Source organism: Cavia porcellus, unplaced genomic scaffold, assembly GCF_034190915.1.
Source record: "Cavia porcellus strain 051 isolate PalLab524CR breed Dunkin Hartley unplaced genomic scaffold, mCavPor4.1 scaffold_29, whole genome shotgun sequence".
Lineage (NCBI taxonomy): Eukaryota > Metazoa > Chordata > Mammalia > Rodentia > Caviidae > Cavia > Cavia porcellus.
Window position 1 is genome coordinate 11,296,577 of NW_026947512.1, and position 23,802 is coordinate 11,320,378.

General features: G+C 36.4%; 1 protein-coding gene across 6 annotated transcripts in view; it reads right to left on the minus strand.

Moving 5' to 3' along the window:
• Rabgap1l (RAB GTPase activating protein 1 like) overlaps positions 1-23,802 on the minus strand; it is a 718,519-nt gene that overhangs the window by 371,820 nt on the left and 322,897 nt on the right. The gene's annotated exons all lie outside the window — the stretch shown is intronic.

The following is a 23,802-nucleotide window of genomic DNA, read 5'->3' on the forward strand; positions in this document are numbered from 1 at the left end:
GTCTTTTGTGTTTCTGTATGAATTTTAGAATTTTTTTCTAGTTCTGTGAAGAATGTCCTTGTTATTTTCATAGGGAGTGTACTGAATCTGTAGTTCACTCTCAGTAATTCATTTTGCCAACCCTTGAACACAGCAGGTCTTTCTACCTTCTATGCCTTGTTCACTTTCTTTCTTCAGTGTTCTGTAAAATTTTTTCAACTCTCTTCACCTGCAAATTCTGTTATACCCAATCATTATCTTAGCAGATGCCCTCTGCTGTGCTCTGTTTTATGTTTTTTATGTACTGAAAAGCTGAAATTGTCTTAACATTCTTTTTCTTTATTTCACACTTGCCTTATACCACCAACCATACTCTCTTACTGGCTATTTACAAACTGACTTTCTTGCTTTTCAGTATAATCACCAGAAAATGTGCCTCTCCCCACATCTTTCTCTACGTTCAGTGGAAAATCCCCTTTCTTTTTGATTCTCTATATAGATTCTTCCATTGGCAGCAAACATACAAAATAACTTCCCTTAACTTTCAAAGTCCTTCTGAACTACCATGTCTTTCCCACTTTCTTTTATACTTTCAGGCACAATTGACTGGATCTCAAAAGAAAGAAAAAGGTAACCAGGAGTATGTGCCATGATCCACTTGAATGTAAAACAATATTCAAATTTTCCAATACTTATTTTAATCTATCTTATTTATACTTTATACATGTATATGAGTACATGGCATATGTATTTAACATATATATGTAATGTATATTCCAGTACTATATATGTACATTTAGTTTATATATAAAACATCCATAAATAAATTTTAAAAGACTTAGAGGTGTGTACTCAAATATACTTTCCAGACCAGGTGTACATTCAGAAAAGACTAGAGAATAGGTAATTATACTTCAGAGCTGCAGGGAATGCCTGAGGCCTATATCACATAGTATAAAATTTAAAGCCTCCAATTTCTTGACTACAGATAGATTTAAAGGCAGACAGAGAATGCTGCTGAATTTTAAATTTGAGGGGGGTACTTGGTATGGAACTCACGGCCTCATGCATGCCCAGCAGGCACTTATACTGCTGAGCTAAACTCCTGGCCCCTATGCTGCTGAATTTGAACTTTCTTTTTCCAAGGGAAAGAAGAAAGGAAGATAAGGTTCAAAAAAATACCATTGACATCTATAACCATAAAAAGCAGAGCACAGCAATCAGGGTTTCCTAGTACTGAAATATTACTATGATCTGAATGTTTTGTCTCCTCAAAATTTATACACTGAAACCTAATCACCAAGGCAATGCTTATTAGGAAGTGAGGTGTTTGGTAGCTGATTAGACCATGATGTCAGGGCTTTCAAGAATGGGATTAGTGCCCTTAGAAAATAAGCACCTGAAAGGTGCCTTGCTTTTCTACTATGCAAGTGACACAGCAAGAATTTAAAATCTACAAATCAAGGTGTAGGCCATCCCCAGACACCAAAACTAGTAGTACTTGATCTCAAATTCCCATTTCTATTATCTGTAATCTACCCAGTGTATGGTATTTTATTGTATCAGCTCCCTTCTCCCTAGATGGTGGCTGAAGAGGGCGACAAAAAATAGCTTTGAAACACAATACAAAAGGCTCATACTTTTTTAGAGGGTCAGCAAGAGCAAAACGGTCTTGTATTACTAATATCTGCTTTTATCACTCTCTCTGTCATGAGTGTATAGTGAGAGCTGGGGATTTAGCTAAGCAGCATAAGTGCCTGCCTTGCAAGTGAGTTCAACCCCTGGTACCGATTAAAAAAAAAACAAAAACAAAAACTGTGAACATGAGTGCATAGTGGAATTTTCCTAAGGCTAAGTAATGTAATAATGCAACAAGTGAATGCAGAAGCAGTCTGACATTCTAACCATCTTACATAAAATCTGATGCTAAAGACATCTGAAATCTCCTATCAGTTGATCCATCAATTCTACCGTAGGCATACATCTGAAGAAAAAAAAAATCAGTCCTGACTGTTAATCATGATGTATCAACTCCACTAGATTAAGTAATGGCCAGCAGATTACCAAGACACACTTCTGGAAGTGTCTGTAGGGTGTTTCCAGTGATGACTGAATTCAGGCCAGCAAACAATGGAGGAAGACACATCATGATTGTGAATAACACAATCCAATACACGTAAGGCCCAGGTGGAATGAAAAGAGATCAGTCTGCTTTGCTGAAACTGTTTATGAACATCAGACTTCAGTTTCTTCAGCTCCAACAGACTTACACTATACCAGTAACCCTCCAAGGAACTTCCAGGCCTTTGGTCTCAAGACTGGCATTGCACCCTTCATCATTTTTGCGCTAGAGTTTCCAGCTTCTTGGACTGTCAGCTACTGACTCTTCTAGCTCTCCTGTGCACAGACAGCTATTGTGGACTCTCCCACCTCTGATTTGATAAGCCTGCCTAATAAATCTCCTTACATAATTATACCTAGTTTTTCTATTGATTCTGTTCCTCTAGAGACCCCTAACCAATACACTATCAGAATATTGGAGACGTCTCCATTTTCATGTCTCTTTAGACTATTGTTCATAATAAATGCAATAGGGAATCTGCTTAAATATGTATCAAACAGATGAATGGATTTTAAAAGTACAAATGTAATGGAATACTACTCAATCTTCCAAAAGAAGGAAAATCCATTATTTGCAAGAACATGGATAAGCCTGGAAGATACAGTAAGTAAATTAAGCCAGACACAGAAAAACAAGTATCCCATGACTTCACTTGTATATGGCTTGTACAAAAAAGCAGAAGTAGATAATAAAAAGATCGTCACATGGGGGGCAGCATGTGTACATGTGTGTCTGCACATGCATGTGCATAGGGGTAGGGAAGTACCAGTCAAAAGATACAAAATTTTAGTAACATAAATAGAGTAAGTTCTGAGTTAATAAAATTAATTAATAGTAAAATCTATTATATATCACGGTAACTATAGTTAACAAGCCACTTTATTCTTTGAAAATTCCCATGAGAATGAAAAATAAAGATATTAGTTAAAAAAAAAAAAACACATGCAATGCCATAACTCTTCTCACTGAATTACTTTCACATTGGAAAATAGTCATTTTTTAAAATATAATGTTAACATATATGGTCTTAATGAAGTTTTAAATAAATTGAAAATATTTTTTAAATTGCTCGGTTTTCATTTCTTACATAAAATATATACAAAAAATTGCATATGAGCAAAGCCTTTTCGAGTCCTCCATATTTTTAAGAGTATAAAGCAGCTCTGAGACTAAAATGAAAACTGCTGCCAACAGACACATAAATTAGATTCTCAGGGCCCAGACTGCACATTTGGATCCAATCAAAAACCTGTCAGAAAGAATTGTGATTAAAGAGTGCAGTTCAATTGGAAATGTCTTGTGAAAACAAAAAAGGAAAATCATCTTGATCTAGAAACCAAGGTTCACTAATTTAAAAAAAAAAAAAAAAAAAACCTAAAAAACAAAACTCCACAGTGAAGCTCTGAACATTCCGGGATTGCAATTTTTGCATCCTCTTCCTCCTCCTCCTCCTCCTTACCATTCCTTTTCTGTCCCTTCCACTTTTTCCCTTTCTTGTCCTCCTCCTCTTTTTTCTTCTACCTCTCCATATATCACACTTTATTTAAGCAACCCCTAATTCTCGACATTTAGTCATTTGCATCGTTTTTTGCCACACCATGGCTTACACGGGAATTCACTTCATGTAGGTGAAGGGAAAAAGCCCGTGTCATTTACAGATGGCTCTGCCAATGAGGTGGATGTTACTTGAGAGGCACAGCAGTGCCGCCACCAGTCTAGATTAAAGAAAAAGGGAGTCCTCCTGGCCCTTTGAGCAGAATGCATTGTTGTCTGGAAGGAAAAAGAAAGGATGACTGCAAGGAAGTTCGGGGAGTTAGCAGAGGACCTTGGAATGGACCTGCCTTCATCATCTTATGTAAAGATTTGGTCCCTTGTGATTTACTTAAAACATGGTGACTGGCAGTGTGACAAACAAGTGAGTAAACTTTATTCACAACAAACAAAATCAGCAAACTATAGGAGTTTTAATTCACAGCAAATCAGCACTAATTGCCCTTTTCAGGCTCTTTACCTGCTATCTAACTTTTCAAGTCAGCTTTCTTAAACAAGTAGCTTTTGGTTACTTTTTCATTTCCTCCCCCTCTCTGGTCTCCTTGAAGTCTGACTTTCATCCCAATCTCTTCTCTCAAGCTTTAAATAAGTAAATAAATAAATCCCACTGACACAAAGATCCCTACGTTCATTTTTTTGAACATACAATGTAACATAATTTATGGTTGAAAAAACACATAGCTCAAAAGCACTGGTGACTCTACTTTTTACTCATGATTTCTCTTCTTCAAAGCAACCCTTTTTCTAATAAGTAGCACTATACCTACATATATTCATATGCTTATGTTGCTATTGCTTGGTTTATTCTTTTTTAACATTGCTGTAAGCTCTTGCTCTAATGACTGAAGCTTCATCTTTAAGTGAACAGCAGCATTAGTTGTCAGCATTTTTTTACTTTTCAAACCCTCTTCTTTCACTTTCATGTCACTAGGTGTCAAAGTAGAACAAACCACCAACTCATACAGATATATACAAATCATTTGTTAATTTGACTTTACAACTTTATGCAAGAAGTGTATACACTTTAAATATAGCATCTGTTACAAGTCTAACAGAGATCTGTTACTTGTACTGTATATTTTAGATAACTTTATTTGAATAATAATTTTAGATGATTTCACTGCATTATCAGGGGAAATTCTACACCAAAATAGACAAAACATTTATTTACAAAATATTAAGCTTAAAAATATTTGCTACATTAGTGAAAACATGATGTCAGTAATATAGTTACAATGATTTCTTAGTAAAGTATAACTGATAACAGCTTCCAGCCTCAAAGTTTATTTCTTCAGCCAGCAAATACTTGTTGAATGGCAAAATCCTATTTCAAACCAAAAAGAAGTTAAATGATATTTAAAAATTATACTGAAAATACCATAAAGAAGTGCTATAAAAATGTTTTGTATGCATTTCATAGGAAATAACTGAATGATGAGCTTAACAGATATTATCTAAATCTATAGGAAAAATTAAAAGCACAGTTTGGTTATAAAGTAACAACTGTCATGAAATCTTGCCTTAATAAATATGTAAGACCATCTAGCATGATAGGAACATTCTCAAGGAGAACTGAGGCTATCCACGAGGCTTACTTCCACAGCATTGCAGCATTATGATACCACAGATGAGGAATGTAAGCAAGAGCTAGGAAATGTAAGTACTCTGAGTAACAGATGATATTTATGGATATATGTTGGGGACCACGCTATATAATAGATTATGGAGGGCCCAACTATATGACTTAAGCTCCCACCCCCACAGTGTGACCTTACTTCAAGAACAGGGACATATAAGAAAGGCTGTTTGTGCCCTGGCTGTGGGCTGAATGCTAACAACATCACTCCTAAATCCAGGCATTTGGGACTAGAGAAGATCTCAAATGGGATGGCTCCTCATTAACTTAATCCTTATCCACCCACTTTCCGTAGTTGCTGTTTCCATGACCACGTGTTACCCCTCCCTAGGCACTTCTTGGTAGCCAAAAGTGATTCAACCTCAGAGGTAGCCAGTCAGTCTGTTAGAGGCCAACTCCTCCAGGTTCCTCTGTACCCTGAAATTTGTCTCTTTATCATCTTTATTCTCTGTCATCCCCGCTACAGGTATTTAAGGGTCTGATCAGCCTTCAGTATACATACACACATACATATACTGCAACCTGAATGTTACTGGTTACGGTCATATTCGTGTTTGTGTGAGAAAGATGACCACAGTTGTGTCTGTCCCCTGATGCAGAGTTTTCAAACAAAAACAAAATTTTGCCAGGGTCAAGGATATTTTTCAGTGGCATAGCACCTACCTGGCAAGTATGGGATCGTGAGTTCGAGTCCTAATACCTCCCCAAAATTTTTTTGGGCCAAACACTTGTTTGTAAACTACACTGTTGGCAAACAGAAGTATTTGTGGACCAAGCTACCAAGGTACATGTTTAAATATTTGTTCTTCTCTGGAGAAAACAATGTTATCTCAAAGCATTGCCTTTAGGTGCTCTCTTTAGCAACATATATAATAAAGTAATGTCTTTAGCATTTGGGCTCTAGAATAAAGAATACTTTTAATACAGCTATCTCACTGCCACTCACACCTCTCCACTCCCATCAGACCAGATATATGATGTCAGCCATGGAGATCCAGGTAATTTTTGAAATTCTGATTTACCAAGACAAACCATTCTAAATTTTTTCTAGCCTTGTGCAAATTTAAAAATCACAGCAAGACTAAAAGCTTACAATGTGGTCATTATGCTCTGAAAACACATGGCTTTTTATATATGGCAAGATGATGCATTTTAGTTGTTTCCTGAACTTCTAAGCAAGTAATGTGTTAAAGCATAACATGTAATTTCTAGTAGTCTTCTGTGCTAACTTTTTACATATGCATTTATTCTCTGTATGTCTCTATTTTAAGTAAAATAGGCTAAAACACATGTCACCATACATCTCACAAAATATGAAAAGTGCTAGTTTAAAAAGTTTGTTGGAAGCCAGTGATTAGAATAAAAGCCAGAAAAATGGTATCCCTACCACTATCACTGCTCCTGAATATAATGCCAGCTATTAGCTACCACTATGAACAAAATACTAGGCCACAAAGTTTGTATCTCAAATAACAAGTCTTACATTTTAATGAGCACACTTGTGCTGAGAATAAATATAATTAAGAACATTTTTCTAATTACTCTTAAGATTGGTATATTGTTCATTAAAAATCATGTAACACACTTCACAATATAATTACTTGTATAAAGAAGTCATATACTATTGAAAAGCCCACCAGTAGAGAAATTAATCAGAGGACTCCATGGAGAATCAGAAAATTTAATCAAATGAGAAAAAAACCATGTGTACCTATATTTACTTCAGTAGCCCTGAAAAAAAGCATGAAATTTTAATTTCACCTACCTGGAAATTAGAACTTAATTTATTTCAGTTCCAGTGTTTCAAATCTCTGCTTTTTAGAGCAGGCATACTTAATTGTAAACCTTTAGCATTACATATGAGCCTCTTAAATTATCCTAGAGTCAAAGAAATTACATACTTATCAACACCTATTTTTCAATGATAACATACACCTCTGCTTAAGTGTTTTGTTGATAAACAGATCCCATCCTCCTCATGTAGTCTTGCATACTTATAAATACACTTATTTTTTGACTTTATAATTAAAATATGAACTGTCCTTTGTCTATCATACTCTTCTATATAACTAGTCATGAGGCTAATTGGCTTTTACTAGTGTCTAAAATATCTATTAGAAATCATTCCTACATGATGTTAGAAATGTATAAGTGATTTAGAAATGATAAATTAGAAATCATTTATCAGGTTATAAATCTAAAGTGTTCTATTTCAGGTCCTTAAAACACATGTCTATTTGAGAAAAATTCAGAATTCTGGCATCACATTTTCATCATGATTCTGCTTTCCTTTACTGCCTAAAGTTTTGACCTTTGTTAAATAAGAAAGCAAATGAAGATACAGATATAGAGGTATTTTTACTGTTGCTAGACAATCAACCAAACTAGTGCACCTTGAAAACCAACTGAGAGTAAATTAGCATCTTAGAATAAATGATTCATGTCCATAATAAGATATATAAAAGAAGCTTTCTTAATAAATTTGTTACATGGAATAACAAACATGGTGTTACAAGTCATGCAATAATACAGACAATCTAATTAGAAGTCACAGGTCCACAAGCCACCACTTACTTGAACATGGGCAAAGCCTCAGGGTCAATTCCCTACAACTTTGTTCTAAAGCCCACTACCTGGAGGCAGAGATAAGAATAACAAAGACCCCCAGAATTTTACCAAAATTCCAAACCAGTATAGAAGGGTGCAAGGCTGGCCAGCATGACCTACAATGACCTTTCCTCATTTGAAACTTGTTAAAGGCTCACATATATGGACTACAATTCAAGTTTAGTTACAACAGGTGAATTATGGGGCAAGACTTGTACAGTAGATACAACTGATAGGATCGAGTGCCCTGTCAATTACATTGTCAATTGTGCTCTGAACGGCTCAACAGTAGGCAGTCTGAGTCCAGCACACATTTTCAAATCCTTAAGCCCAGAATACTAAGCCAGTATGAGCCTGCTTCCTCTGAGCATAACTTTACCCTTTAAACCTCACTAAACTTAGGTGTTCTTCCCTTATCATTGCATGCTACATCCAATTCTTTGTGTAGTGCACACAAGAACCTGGAAACCCAGCCCTCAATCCCACTGTGCATGTTAAAAGGGCAATCCTACCACCACTCAAAAGAGAAAAATAAACCAACTTGGGACCCCTCCTCACTCCAAGGACTTCCCCATCAGATAATGCTATGTTTTTACTTTGTTCTGTCATTTAACCACATTACAGCACTTCTGGCCGGTGCTGTGCCTCCCTCCTCCTTTTCTTGGACCAGCTGTATCCTCACGTACCAGCTGTCCTTTGGCATAATAACATTAAACAGCTTCACAGCCTAAATGCATAGAATTGTAAACTTGTCACCTCTAAATAACTGCCTTTGTCCTACGTGCCTTTTCTTGCCACGAGCTCTCTATAGGTCCTCTCCTAACCCACAGTTGGTGCTCAGAATTTTGAGTGCTTGATTCCTCTGGGCCAGCCAGCTTAATAAAGCTTGTCTCTCCCTCCACTGGGAGTTCTGCTCACGTTTCCAGCACCACCAGTGAAATCCAAAATTGCTGCAACACACTTAAAAGCAGTTCCTTTTAAATCAGGACATTTCCCATTCACCAAATATTTGGTGACACTTGACCTTAGTACGGGGGCTGTATGTTTATGCTTTGTGAATAACAAAGTACAGCTGAGAGTAGCCACAAAGCGTTCTTAAAATGGAACTGGTCTCTAAAACCAAGGACCTTTGTCCAAATTGCCTTGGAATCTTTTCAATGTTTTCTAGTCTAGGGTCATTTGATCACAATGAACATAATGAACTTGTTAGGACAACCAAAGACAATTTACTGGGATAATAGAGGACAATTATTCAGAAACAAAAGTCAGAAGGGAATAACTTGATTCCTGTGAACTACAGTGATATCTCCATCGTCAAACTCAATTTGCTCCAATTTCATGTTCAAATAACGAAAAGCTTGAGAATTGAATATATTTTTCCCATCACAGAAAAACAAATAATTGGTTGTCGAATAATTATACTTATGAATTTGTTCTTCCAGGACTTTAACAAATTTCTGAATGATTTCTTTTAATTCTACTGTGCTTCTCACTTTTTTTTTTTTTTTTTTTTTTTTAGCTTTACTGTTGGAATTACTACCTTTCTTTGGAGCCATAGTTATGATATTTGACACAAGTGACACAAATAAGGTACACGCACACACAAAAGCACAACGACCAATGTCTAAACACACTAATACAAGCACAACATGTTGCCTGGGAGAGAGCAGCACTTACAGCGCGCGCGCGCGCGTGTGTGTGTGTGTGTGTGTGTGTGTGTGTGTGTGTGTGTGGCATACAACTCACTCTGAACCTCTAGAGGTTTTTTTCACGTCAGATTTTCAGTTCGACTGTGAACAAAGTTACATACACTGAGTGAATTTATTTTTCAATATCTGGTGCTCAAGTAGTGGAAAGTTCAAGCTTAAGCTTGGAGATGTTCAACAATAGAGGTATTACAGACAGCTAAGCTGGGTAAAAATATTATAAGCAGCCAGATAGGGTGAGGCCCGCAAAAGAGCCAGTGCAGAAAACAGGAACACAACTGTTGGCACAGACCCATTGGTTGATGGCCAGGTCTCAAAACAAAGATAGAATGACTATACATATATACTTCCCTGAGGGATAAACAATAATAATCTAATGATCAATACTCTAAATAGGTAACAGTCACCTGGGTAGGAGACCAAGACCTTGACTTATCCCTTCCAGTAAAGGACTTTGTGCCTACACATACACTTGCTATGTGACTTCCTTCCTCGTTGGATCAATGTTACCTAAGTGACTATACTAGTAACCTTATTGGTTGACTATAGTTCCGTCTCACCTTGTACCCACCTTGTGATTTTGCTCTAGAAAACTCCCTTTGCTAAATGGACTCATGGGCAACCCACTTTCTAGGTTTCCTCCTGTCTCTCTCAGGGAGGAGTGATCTTTCCTTCAATGAATATTAACTACTCTTAACCTCTTTTGTTCTTCAGAATTAATTCTTCAATTTTAGGAAATATGAACTCAGCATACTAGACATCTACTTACCCATTCATTCAATGAATGTTTCTTGAATGCCTGCTATATGTTAAACATTGCTTTAAGTTGCTGGGGATATGCCAGGCATGGTGATACATGACTGTAATCCCAGGACTTGGGAGGCTGAGGGAGGGGGTTGGCTTCGAGTTCAAGGCCAGTCTGGGCTACCTCGTGAATTCAAAGCCAGCCTAAACTAAACAGTGAGATCCTGTCTCAAAAAAAAAAATAAATAAATAAAACAGTGAACATAGCAGATTAAAATAAATAAATGTCTTCAGGAAATTTACATAGCAACAGAAAACACACATGGATAGAAAAAAAATGAAAAGTATTTCAGGCAAAAAAAGACATTCTATTTGTCTAGAGTATGGCATACTGGTAAAAAATGGTCAAGGACCTAGACTGAGAAGGGCTTTGCAAATAAGGCTGAATTTCCTGATAAGAGGCAGGAAACCAGGACAAGTTTTTAAATGAAGCAATGGAATCATTAGACCAGTTCTTAGGGAAGCAGATCTATGACTGGTGATCGGAAAGGACTAGGAAAAAAGCAGATCAACGGCAACAAGTTTCATATCCTGGTAAGAAGACATGAAGACCTCAACCCTGGCACCTGGCAGTGAGAATGAAGCGGAAATAGATTTGATGATGTTACATAAGTAGGACAGGCATGACTTTTAATTGAAGACATAAAATTTTCAAAGTTATCAAAAGTGAGTGATGGTGCTATGAATTCAAATAGTAAACACAGTGAAAGTGGGACGGTTAAAGAGAATAAAGAATGCCTCTGGACTTTGAAGTCATTTAATTTAAGATGTCATTATACTTTCTGTATAGAAATCCAAGTAGTAGCTAGAAACGTAGCTTTGAGTCCAGGAAACTGAAAGAATCAAACTATAGTACAGTACATGTTTGAGCATGATTACACAGTGTAATGATAGAAATAAAGAATTTTCAAGGCATATATTAAAGAAAAAAAGAGAAAGGGCCGAACACAACTCATTGAAAGACAGCTATGTTATTTCTAGATGTCCTTGCAAAAGCCTCATGCAGTCTGAAGCTTTTTTGGAGGTGGCTAAATCTAGTTTGTGTGAGTGCTACACTTGCCCTAGAATCATGGCCTACATCGGATATAAGGGAGAAAAAGGCTTGCCCTGGTCTCTTTCTCTCTCTCTCCTTTGCTTGCTTTTGCTATCTTCTAGTATGTGACCTGTTTCTCCTCTGAGATGCCCCTCTGCCAATTCACCCTGCAGTGGAGCCTGTTATGGTTTGTTTAAGTGTTCCCTGAAATCCTCATGCTGTCATGGAAGCAGCTGAGTCTGTTTGTGACTGGTTCATTGTCTAGCACTAGGATTGGCAGCGGGAGTGTTATACCAGCTCAGGGGCGGGTAACCTGAAGACAATACAAAGGAGGGAAGAAGGTGTGTTTCTCCACGTCACCCCCACCTTAGCCCTTTTGCTCTTGCTGCTTGCAGTCACTATGAAGGGTGGCCCCTGAGCCACGCCACCCTGCCTTGAAAGCCACCTGAGTATGGACTAAAACCTCCAAAAACTGCAAGCTAAATAAACCTTTCCTTTTCTAGTTTTAAGGATCGGGTATTTTGTCCCAGCAATGAGACAAAAGTAACCAAGACAGAGCCAGCCAATTACAGACTAAATCTTCTATGAACAGTAAGCCAAATAAACCATTTTTCCCTTTAACTTTGGGTGTCAGGTATTTTGTCCAAGAAATGAGAAAGATAACTAAAACAACTGGTATTTAAAGTTTAAATTAAATAGTAATAAATGACTCGCCAAAAAGTTAAGAAAAGCATAAAAATTTAAGCAATCTCAATTTAGGTTACCATATTGCATTCGCTTGTATTAGGTGAAAAAGAGGAAAAAAAGAGGAGGTGTGAAAATATGTATGTATCATCATCATGAAGTTGAAAAAAGACAAGAACAGCAGCAAGATTAATGGTTTTAATTTGAAAGTTGTTCTGAGACCACATGTATTTCCCTTTTTTCAACAAGGATATAGAATAAGGCATTACAATTTGTCTCACTCAGCAGTATTTACTGGACTAGTTGTGATTACATGGAGATTTCTAGGCATTAAACCTAAAATAAAGAAATAGTATCTGAGCAAGAAGCTTTCATTCTTCAAGCCTTAATTACCTTACTCTGAACAATGAGACCAGCTATTTTTATTCAGAGATCTAGCCAAAGGTGTTCTAATTACCTTGCCCTGCATGCTCCACTTACCCTTATTAAATAGGTCCTGCACATTTAAAATTTGCCTGTAGTTCTTAAAAGATGGTATAATACTATATCACTCCAACTTAATTAAAAGCAGGATGCAGATGTGCTTTTTTTCATTCGTCACAAAATGAATACAAGTAAACATGACCTGCATATTATATAGAAATAATTAAACACGTATTAGTTGTATATCAGAATCACAGTTCTCTAGAGCTGAGTTGGTATCTTTATTTCCAGGGTAAAAAAATTAAAATTTTCATATAAAAATGCCACATTTATTCCGAAAGGACAATCATTTCCATGATACATTCTCGGTCTCACTATGTCTCACAGATATGCTACTATGAATAATTTTGCAGCGAAACAATGCTGTAACAATTTCTCTAGTACTCTAGTACTCAAGGGAAAACATTTCTCTCAGAGAACTGGGTGGAACACACAACTGCAAATGATATGCCAATTCATCAAATGTCACAGATCTTAACCACTTTTTCTTTGCCTGTGGTACCACTTAGTTGAAAAAAAACCAATATTCTTCCAAAACGAACATGGCAGAAATGACCAAAAATTAGACTATAAAAAAATGAGACTCAATAGCAAATTAATACAGTTTAATTACTGTCTTGGTTCAAAGAAAAAGCAAAAGACTATGAAACGAAAGTGCGTAACAGATTTACTGAGCATGTTTCAGAATGATAATGGGCTATAATATAAACCATATTAAAAAGATGTTCTCTGCTACGATGATGGAAATCAGAAAAAATAACAAGTAGATAAGAACTATAGGCTTTGTTATACACTAACATGCTAAATAGTCACAATTAAAATTTTGTTTAAAGCATGCACATTCTACAAATTCATAAATTCAATGATTCTTACTGATCAGATGTGTTGTAGTCTACCGAGTAATAATGAGAAATTATTAAAGGGACATTTATAAAACACACCTGATTTTGGTAATTAATGAACATGTGAATACTACATACCCAAGCACACATAACTCGTATTTATAAAAATACTATACATGTGTGTTTCTATCATATATGTACTTAGGTTTACATACGCATTCATATATTTACTTTTCAGTAGAATGCTTAGATTCTTTAACTACTTTAACTATTTCAAAACTAAACAACAAAATACAAATCTGAGTTAAAAGCCATAATAAGTTTAAGGAGTTAAAATTATATTCTTTCTCAGGCATAATTGAGATCTTTAATAATAAAAAATTAAAAACTGGCTTTTTGTATGTGATGTAAGTAGTACAAAAGTATATACTACTTACATCACATACAAAAACATGGCCTCAAAATAAATCAATCCTGTACGGTAACCCTTTCAGGGATTTTATCTTCCCTTCTGGATAATATTCCAAGAATCTCTGTATAATTAAGACCTCTGAGAAGGAAATCAGTAAGCAAAATTAATTTGGAGGCAGATTCTGTCAGAGATACTGATACTGTAACACATAATTCTCTGACATTAATATAGATACTCAGCAACACATTCAATGGCTGATCAGTTTTCTTAGTTAAGAAAATCAATAGCCAACAAATAAAGGGTACTAGAATCTTCTGTTCAAATGATAATCTGTTCAAACAGCCAATGAACGTTTGCTTCTGAACAGTTTTTGTTAGACTGTTTGTTAGAGGTGATGCAGGGGCAGAGATTTGGCAAAAGCTGCGGAGAAAAAAGCACAGGGAACAGGATCAGATACCCAAGAATCAGTGTATCAGAAAAAGCTGGGAGATAAAAGAAGGGACATAAGTCATAAAACACAAAAAGGATCAGAAAACTAAATGGGACAAGGGAAGGGAGTATCAGAAGACATATAAATGCAGTGGAGTTATAAAGAAAGAGTAAAACAGAAAAAAAATGCAAAGTAGTGGAATACAATATAGTTTCTTTGGTAAGAAAATTACTTTCAATTTCAGGCTTCACATGGAAGTTCATTAAGCTTCCTCGGCCAGGTCCCTCATATACTGCAATGAAATGATCTTCACAAAACACTATTTACAAGCTTTGTGCTGGGTGTATCATAAATACACAATGTTAGCTACTATTACACTTGAAAAAAAGAGATAGTAAGTAGTCAATTGGGATATGGCAGATACATGCTGGAATAGTTTAAGAAATATGCTACAGGTAATTAGAACTCAACTGTAGTAAAGAATATTCAGACTCAAGCAGAATTCTATTAAAGATAATGGAAATAATATGGAAATTTGTGTTTGTTATGATCCATGGTTTAGTGTCTTACAAGTGGGTATGGAAGACCAGAACTGCTCTTCCATAGCATCCAGGTTAGGGTATGTGTATATGTGTTGGAGGGGGTGACATATAATAACTGAGATACACAAATCATACATAAATTCCTTTTTCTATAATTTCTATCATTCTGACCTTCAGCCTCCATTTATTTTAGCAGTGGTGGATGTGGGTAGGGTTGAGAGTTCTTTCAACTTTATCAGCTAAAGATAATTTATTCTTATCTACTTTAAACCAATCTCCTTTGAGTGCATAGTCTTCCAATTTAAAGTCCAACTTCTTTAAGGGCTCTCCCCACTCCTTTTTTCCTAGGTAACAACTTGGAACAAGGAGCATATTGCATTTTGCGGGGACCAGGCTATGTGATAGATTATAGGGGGCCCACCTATGTGATTTAACCACCCTCCCCACCAGTCCTGAGCCCAGTGTGCCCTTCTTCAGGAACAGAGAGGTATAGGGAAGGCCAAGTGCTCCCTGGCTATGGTCTGAATGCTAATAATCCCACTCCTGGAGCAAGACAGCAATTGCTAAGGACAGTTGTCAAAATACAGGCATTTGGGATTAAAGAAAATCTAGATCCTCACTAACTTAATCCTTATTTGCCCATTTGCTATCCTTGCTGTTCCATGAACCACATGCTACCCTCCCCCTATGCTTCTTGGTAGCCAATAAAAGCCAACCTCAGAGATAGGTGAGCCAGTCCACTATAGGCAAACTCCTCCTGGTCTCCTTCATACCCTGAAATTTGGCTGTTTTTTCTTTATTCCCTGTTATCCTCCCACAGGTATCCGAGGGTCTGAGCAGCCCTCAGTAGCAGTGTCTCATGTTTATTGTTGAACAAGATCGATGCTGATTCACTCACTGAAAACCAGATAATTGGTTGGTTTCCCCAAAGACGGCTGCCTTTAAACTGGTCAGTAATAGCCTATGCTTGTGTCCAGTGAGAGTTGGCTGGTGTTTTTGGTAACCACTATTAGTGACCTTGAATCTTGCTACAGCCTCTTGTTTTGAAGTCCAGGTACTATTCAGTCTCCAACTCTGTAGACTTTGGCAAGTATACTAGTGCTCTTAGAATTTCTCTATCCATAAAAAGTCGTCACTAAAGTTTTAATGTACCACCCAAAATTTACACTGAAATTTAATTGCACTGTGATAGTATTAAGAAGTGGGACCTTTAAAAGTGATTAGGTTAGGTCCATCATATAAGGCTTAACCCCACTGTAATAAGAGTTGCCTAGTTATCACTGGAGTAGACCCTTGATAAAAGGATTAAATTCGGCCATCTTCTCTCCCTTGCTCTTCTTCTACTGTTGTGTGATCCCTTCTGCCAGGTTATGCCACAGCAAAAATCCCCTCACTAAATGAAACCCTTAGATCTTTACTTCCCAGCCACTAGAAACATAAGCTAGATGAGCTTCTATTTTTTTGTAACTCACCCATCTATGGTATTCTGTTATAGCAGCATAAAATAGAATAAGCCGGTCAGCTTGCTGACAATCCTACTGTTCTCAGATTTTCTCTTGAACCAAATTATTTTACTTCATCTCTAACTTGTCAACACCTCTTGTCTTTCCCTTGAAAAAACTATACAGGGACACAAAGACATTGACCAATGGCTCTTCTCTTCATTAGTAGGATTCCTTCCAGTGTTGTAGAAATTGCCTGTACATTATCCTGAGTCCTCTCTACATCATGGTTTATAGTAAAATGATGTACAGTGATACACTGATACTCAATATTACTTGGTTCTGGGAGAAGCAGTGAATACCAAACAAATATTGTGACTAGAAGGGGCAGTGAGTCACAAAGCAACTGACAGCAAAACATTCTAGGTTGCACATCAAATATCAAACAAAAGAAAAGTATTAGGACCCAATTCTTATATCAAAATGCATCAGATACAAAACTCAATGAGTTTTAAATGAGTTGAATACCAAGGCATGATGAGTATATGGACTTGCAATTTTTATACCTAATACATACTGAAAAAATTCTAGATGTTAAAAAATTATTTCTCTTAGAAATTTAATCATGCTACAGTTTTCATAGACCAGTGCAAAACAAAGGCAAAACTAATTTAAAATTCTTAGATAAAAATATCAGTATCGGGGCTGGGGATTTAGCTCAGCGGCATAAGCGCCTGCCTTGCAAGCAGGCAGTCGTGAGTTCGATCCCTGGTACCCGTAAAAACGAAAAAGACCAAAAAAAAAAAAAAAATCAGTATCTGACCCAGAATTTCTAATCCTAATTTATCCTACTGATCAGGTGTTACTCATCCCTGTTTGTTAAGCCATGAGAATAGGAACTAATGTGTTCACCAACAAGATATGATTGCTGCTACTGGTAAGAAGAAATGAGTGCCAAGGATGCAAACCAGGGACTTATTATGCAAGATTAGCAAATGCTGTACCACTGAGCTACACCCCAGGTTCCCAGAGCTTCAGTGCTGGTGTATCTTTTCTGGACTTGGAACTAAGTGACATTATTGTAGGAGGTAAAGGAGGAAAAAAGGAGAGAAGATTGATGGACAATTATTGCACATCCTTTTTGCATCTTTTCAATTTTGTTCCTGTACATGTACTTTTCAATAAGACAGCAATTTATTTTAAAAAGAAAAAATAAAAATCAGAGCTGAAGACCTATATAGGGAAAACTATAATACCCTGAAAAAGAAATCGAAGAAAATCTCAGAAAATGGAAAGACTTCCCTTGTTCATGGAAAGGGAGAATAAATATTGTGAAAATGGCCATTCTTCCAAAATTACTATACAGATTTAATGCAATCCCAATGAAAATACCATCAACATACCTCAAAAACCTGGAGAAATCACTCCTAAAATTCATCTGGAACCAGAAGAGTCCCAGAATAGCAAAGGCAATTCTAAGCAGCAAAGGCAAGGGCAGGAGGCATCATAATCCGTGACTTGAAGTTATACTACAAAGCTACTATAATAAAATCAACATGGTACTGGAATAAAAACAGGTCTGAAGATCAATGGAATAGACTAGAAGATAGAACCACAACTACTAACACACTCAACCACCTTATCTTTGATAAAGGAGCTAAACATGTTCACTGGAAAAACGACAGTCTCTTTAATAAATGCTGCTGGAAAAACTGGCTCTCCAAATGCTGAAAACTAAAACTAGACCCATGCCTATCACCATACACTAAACTAAAATCTTAATGGATCAAAGATCTGAATATTAAAACAGAAACACTAAATCTGTTGGAAGACAAAGTAGGTAAACATCTTGAAGACATAGGGGTAGGTAGAGAATTCATGAACAGGAATCAAACTGCACGGGAACTACTTCCCAGAATCAGTAACTGGGATCACCTCTTATTAAAAAGTTTCTGCATGTCAAAAGAAACCTCCAGCATAGTGAAAAGAAAACTCACAAACTGGGAAAAAATCTTAGTGAACTGTCCCTCAGACAGAGGACTTCTGTCTAAAACATACAAAGAATTTTAAAAAATCAGATTGCCAAAACTCAAGGGCCCAATCCAAAAATGGGCATTTGAGATGAATACACAGTTCTCAGATGAGGAAATACAAATGGCAAATAAATACATGAAAAAATGTCCATCATCGTTAGTCATTAGAGAAATGCAAATGAAAACAACACTGGAAATTCCACTTTACTCCAGAAAGAATGGCCAGGATCAAGAAAACTACCAATAACAAATGCTGAGATGATGTGGGGGAAAAGGAACTCTCCTGCAGTGTATTCTGGTGCAACCACTGTGGAGGTCAGTCTGGAGATTCCTCAAAAATCTGGGATTGGAAATCTGGTCCTATTTGACCCAGCTATTCCACTTCTGCAAGAACTGAAAACATCATACCACTGTGATATATGTGCACCCATGTTTATAGCAGCACAATTTGTAATAGCCAGATCTCAGAAACAACCTAAGTGTTCATCAACTGAGGAATGCATAAAAAAGTTGTGGTATTTTTATACAACGGAATTCTACTCAGCTATAAAGAATGATCACATTGATTATCAGTAATGATCACATTACTACTCAGCTATAAAGAATGATCACATTATTTACTAATAAATGGGCGCAACTTGACAATACTCATAAGCAAAATAAATCGAACTCACATGTATAAATACCATAGTCTTCCTAGTGTAAGAAATAGTAAGAGTACATAAAGAATTTATGGTAATCATGATTCCCCATTACATTGTTTTGAAGCCCTATAATGATCACAGTTGTAATAGGTTTGTCCTGGTTTTTTTATTTCATTATCTGTGATGCTATGAACAGCTAAATTGAGGGAAACAAATCATTATAATAGCCAGTACTGATATAATATTACCTTACTCTGAAGTCCTACCATGCTCTTGCTCTTCTATTTCCATTGGCTCTATCATGTTGTACCTTACTGGATTGTATTACATGTGTAAGTATAAACAAATTTTCTATAGAAAATGAGATAATATAGTAGCCACTGTTTGTTTTCTGTTATTTGGTACTGAAAATGCTGTAATAATCTCATTCTCTTGAATGTTTTTATACTATTTTGTTATGTTTGATACTATTGTATATGAAGTTATATGCAACTATTTCAAAGAAAGAGACATAGTGGTAGTTACTATTAATTACGAGTTGTCTTCTGGTGAAATACTGTGTTGCTTACATTGTTCTGTTATGTCCTGTTTTGTCTTAAGCTCTTTAAAAAAAAATCAGAGGGGCTGGAGATTTAGCTCAGCGGTATAAGCACCTGCCTTGCAAGCAGGCGGTCGTGAGTTCAATCCCCGGTACCGGAAAAAAAGAAACAAATAAAAAATAAAAAATAAATAAATAAAAATCAGAGCTAAGCAATGATTCCTACAATTGAGCCTGTACCTAGCCCAGCTGTGAAATAATGAATGCCAGTGACTCCATGGATACCTGAGGGACACCCTGAAACTACGGCAACAAAGGAATACTTGGAACAAAGTATTACTGTTTTAATACTCCCCGAAGATGACTCACATCAACAAAACTAAGCAAACTTTGGCTTTCTGACATATCTCCACTCCATGAATTTTTGAGACTAACAGAAAATAAAGAATGTAATTTCATGATATACATCTTCCAAAGAGAGAGCCAGTTTCCATCAAATATAACACAGAAAAAAGCCCAAGGACTAAGGCAAATACTTACTGAAAACCTTACAACACAGGCTATGAGTATCATATTGAGTTAGGAGCTTTTCAAAGGCATTCAACTATTCTAATCAGGACAAGAAATGACAGATACAATGGCAAATGGCAGGAGTGAGGATATTTCCTTACTAAAGGTATTTTCCCTACAGAAATTAAACATCCATTAGGATGCTGGACTTAGCAAAACATATAACACTTGATTATTCCACTTTGACCTGACCATATATAGTACAGAGAAATCCTCTTTCCCTTACCATGGCAAGGGAACAATGAGGTAGGGTACTATCTCTTATACCTACTTGCAACCTACACCCTAAAGTAAATGAAACATTGTAAAATGGAATGGGAATCAACAGTATAAGGAGAAATGCAGGAAAAGCACACTTTAAAACAACATTCTAAAAGCCCAAAATATTGGCTGCTAAGAACTCTTCTACTGGTCAATTTAAAAATCTCACATTTTTAATTCTAACTAATTTACAGGAACTAAATTAGTTTTATTAACTTTAATCATCTGAGCAGGAAGGAAAACAATCAAGTGATTAAGATTCTGAAACCAGACATTAACAGGTAAAAAAATCTCTAAAGACTCAGTTCATTTCACACCAAAAATCATGAAACCTCTTGTAAATTATAAATACTTTACAAAAAATTATCTTGGGAACTTTTTTCCTCTAATAAAAGAACAATAATAATTCAATTGAAAATGAGACAAACAGAGTGTCAAGGTCTATGAAACAGTTTTGCAGGGCTTTAAATAGCAACAAACAGAACCGATTTCCTTCCCTCACATGTTTTATCTTAGAAGACACAGCATCTATTGGCCCCAGGGAACAGCAGAACATCAGCACAAAGGCTGCCTGGCTGAAGGTGGCAGTGGCTTTATCTGCAGGAGCCCATCAACAGACATAAGCCCACTTAATTCTACATAAACCCTTCCGAGCCACCAGCAGAGTATTACTTTCAAAAGGGAAGAAACAGATCAATGCCATTTTCTCTCTTTAAGAGTTAGTTTTCTAAATATATGTTCTCTCAAAATACTAGACACTCCAATGAAGAAAAGCCACAGAAAAAGAAAATTATGTTCTTGAAAAATAATATCTAATTGTAAAGTGGCAACTGCCAAAAAGGATGTAAGTCTAAATGCAGAGGTGAAACAGTAAGTTCTGAAATTAAATGTTAACAATGAACTCTGAATAAATTTAAACAATTAGCTCAAAAATAAAAATATATTGTACTGTTATAGCCTGAATTTTGCCTCTAAAATTACTGTTTAATTTCAGATTAGGGTTTAATACTGAGTTAAGGTTTAACACTGAACTAAATGCTGAGTTTAATACTGGATAAGGTTACAAACTTCAACGGATAAGCTGATAGAGAACCTGAAAATAGTTTTGTATTGGTCTAAGTTGAACATATTAGTTTTGTCATATTTTAAATTACTACTAAATTCCATGAATGTCATCCAGTGAATATTTATTAAATACCCATGATGTTGATCTCTGGAAATCCAGTACTCAGCAAAAAATGACATAGTTTCTGACAGTTAAGGAAGAAGACAATTAAAAGGTCAATGTAGTACTGTGTATTTTGGCCAAAATGGAAGTGCAAGGTGCTAAGAGAACACAAAGCAGGCACATCTGAAGAATGGGGAAGAGGAAAAGGAGTGGTAGTAAGTAGTGACGAAAGAAAACCTTCAGCAAAAGTTCATTAAACCAAGACTTTAAAAATAACCAGAGCTTATTCAAAGGGAAAAAGGAAGAAGGCTCAGAATACAAGGATTATTTGTGTCAGAGAAGAGTGGTAAGAAGAGGATTGTGGTAGAGTGGGAGAGAATGCAATACAGTGCACGTAAGGTATTCGAAGTAATTGAATTCTTTGAATAAAATATTATCGTCACTTGACAACTCTATTCGTTCATTCATTGTTCATGCACCTACTATGCTGCAGCTTTGTTCAACAATGGAAGTATCTTTGTCTTTTTCTAATGATACAGCTCAACTTTTAAACAATTACTACAAGCTATGAGGTTTCCTTGGATAACTACATCATCTAGAATTCCTTTCTAAAAAAACCAGAAAATAAATCTGGATAAAAATGAATAAATTCTCTTTGGAGAGATTTTTAAAGGCCTTGGAGTAATTGGTTGATTAATTTATTTTTCAACTTTTCTTCCTACTGCCTCTAAAATTTCATGTCCTTTTATAGATTGATTTGTATGAATTCTGACATGCGTCTTGCTGAACAAAATTCAAAGTGTGAGCAAGGCTGCATTTGTTCCGAAAACTATACAGGAGAATCTTTTCTTGCCTTTGCTAGCTTATAACTGGTGTCTATCCTCCTTCACCAGGGCTCATTTTCTGCACCCTTCAAGCAAGAGCTACTTGAGTCTTTCTCTTACGCACTACTCTGAATCTGTCTTCTGCCATCCTCCTCCATTTTGAAGAACCTTTGTGATTACAAAGAGCCCACCTGCATAAAACAGGATAATCTCATTATTTTAAGGACAAATGATTAACAACCTTGATTCCCTCTACTACCTCAATTCGTTGCAATGAATGCAACATATTCAGAAGGTCCAGAGATTCATACATGGGCATCATTTAGGAGTCACTAGGTTCCTTACCAAAATAAGATTACCGATGCTGCTAAATTAAAAACTGGTGGTCAACTTAAAAACCAGCTGAACTGAATCAGTATGGTGCTGCATATAATGGCCTACTTGAGGAAAGTTGCCAGAATAAAAAGGAGATCAGGAGAGGAAGAGTAGTGTTCTGGGTTCTCCTAAGTGTTATTATTTGAAGTTGTTGGTTCTCCTGGAGGAGATTGTCATGTTGGCTCTACTGATAGCAACTCAGCTGTTATCATCTGAGGAGCTCTGGACCTTGTTACTAAGAATGGCTGCAGTTCACTTTGGGGGAGCTCTAGTCTTTACTTTGAGCATTGCTTCCTGGCTCCAGAAGGGAAGATATGTGCTGTTCAATCTCCGTAAAAGCTTGTCATGCTGGCTTCCTGATATGAACTCAGCGTTTTCATTGTTGGAGGAGCTTGAGACCTCATTGTCATTGTGGTACTTTTCGGGGACGCCCTAGTCCTTATTTTAAGTGTGGCTTTTTGGCTCCAGTGCAGAACACTCAACCTATGACACAAATCCTGTACTATGCTGGCACAGACTTTCTGGCTTCCACTACTGATCCCTGAGCCTTCACAGCACAGATCCATGAAACAGACTTGCATGAGTCATTGTCATCAGCGTCTAGGCTTCCAGTTGGACTCATGGGGAGCACTGTCATGGACTCTAGATATTTAGCTGAACTCATGCAAGTTATTACCATGGGATCCAGGCCCTCGGCTGGATTTTCTAGGTCTTTAGTGTGTGAATGGATTTCCTGTACTTTCTTTGTATTTGACTCTGGGTGACCATTATAAATAATACTATAAATTGTATGTCCTATATTGCCTTGTTCTCCTTGCAAATCCCTGACTACACTGTGGAGTATAGACAACACTGAGGAAGCATTAGTGATGGCCTTTTTCTCCTGTGATTTAAAGCTGTTAGAGTAGACAGAAATGTGTACAAAATCATATATATAGACATGTGTGCAAAACCAAATATACAAAACATATGCATCTTGTAAATTTTTTTATTAGGAATTATATGACTAAAGAAAGATGAGGGTTTTTTCAATGCAAAATCTTAAAGAGGGCATATGAAGCAGGATTATAAAACTAGCCATAAAGCATGGGGAGGACCTGTAAGAGACAAAGATGG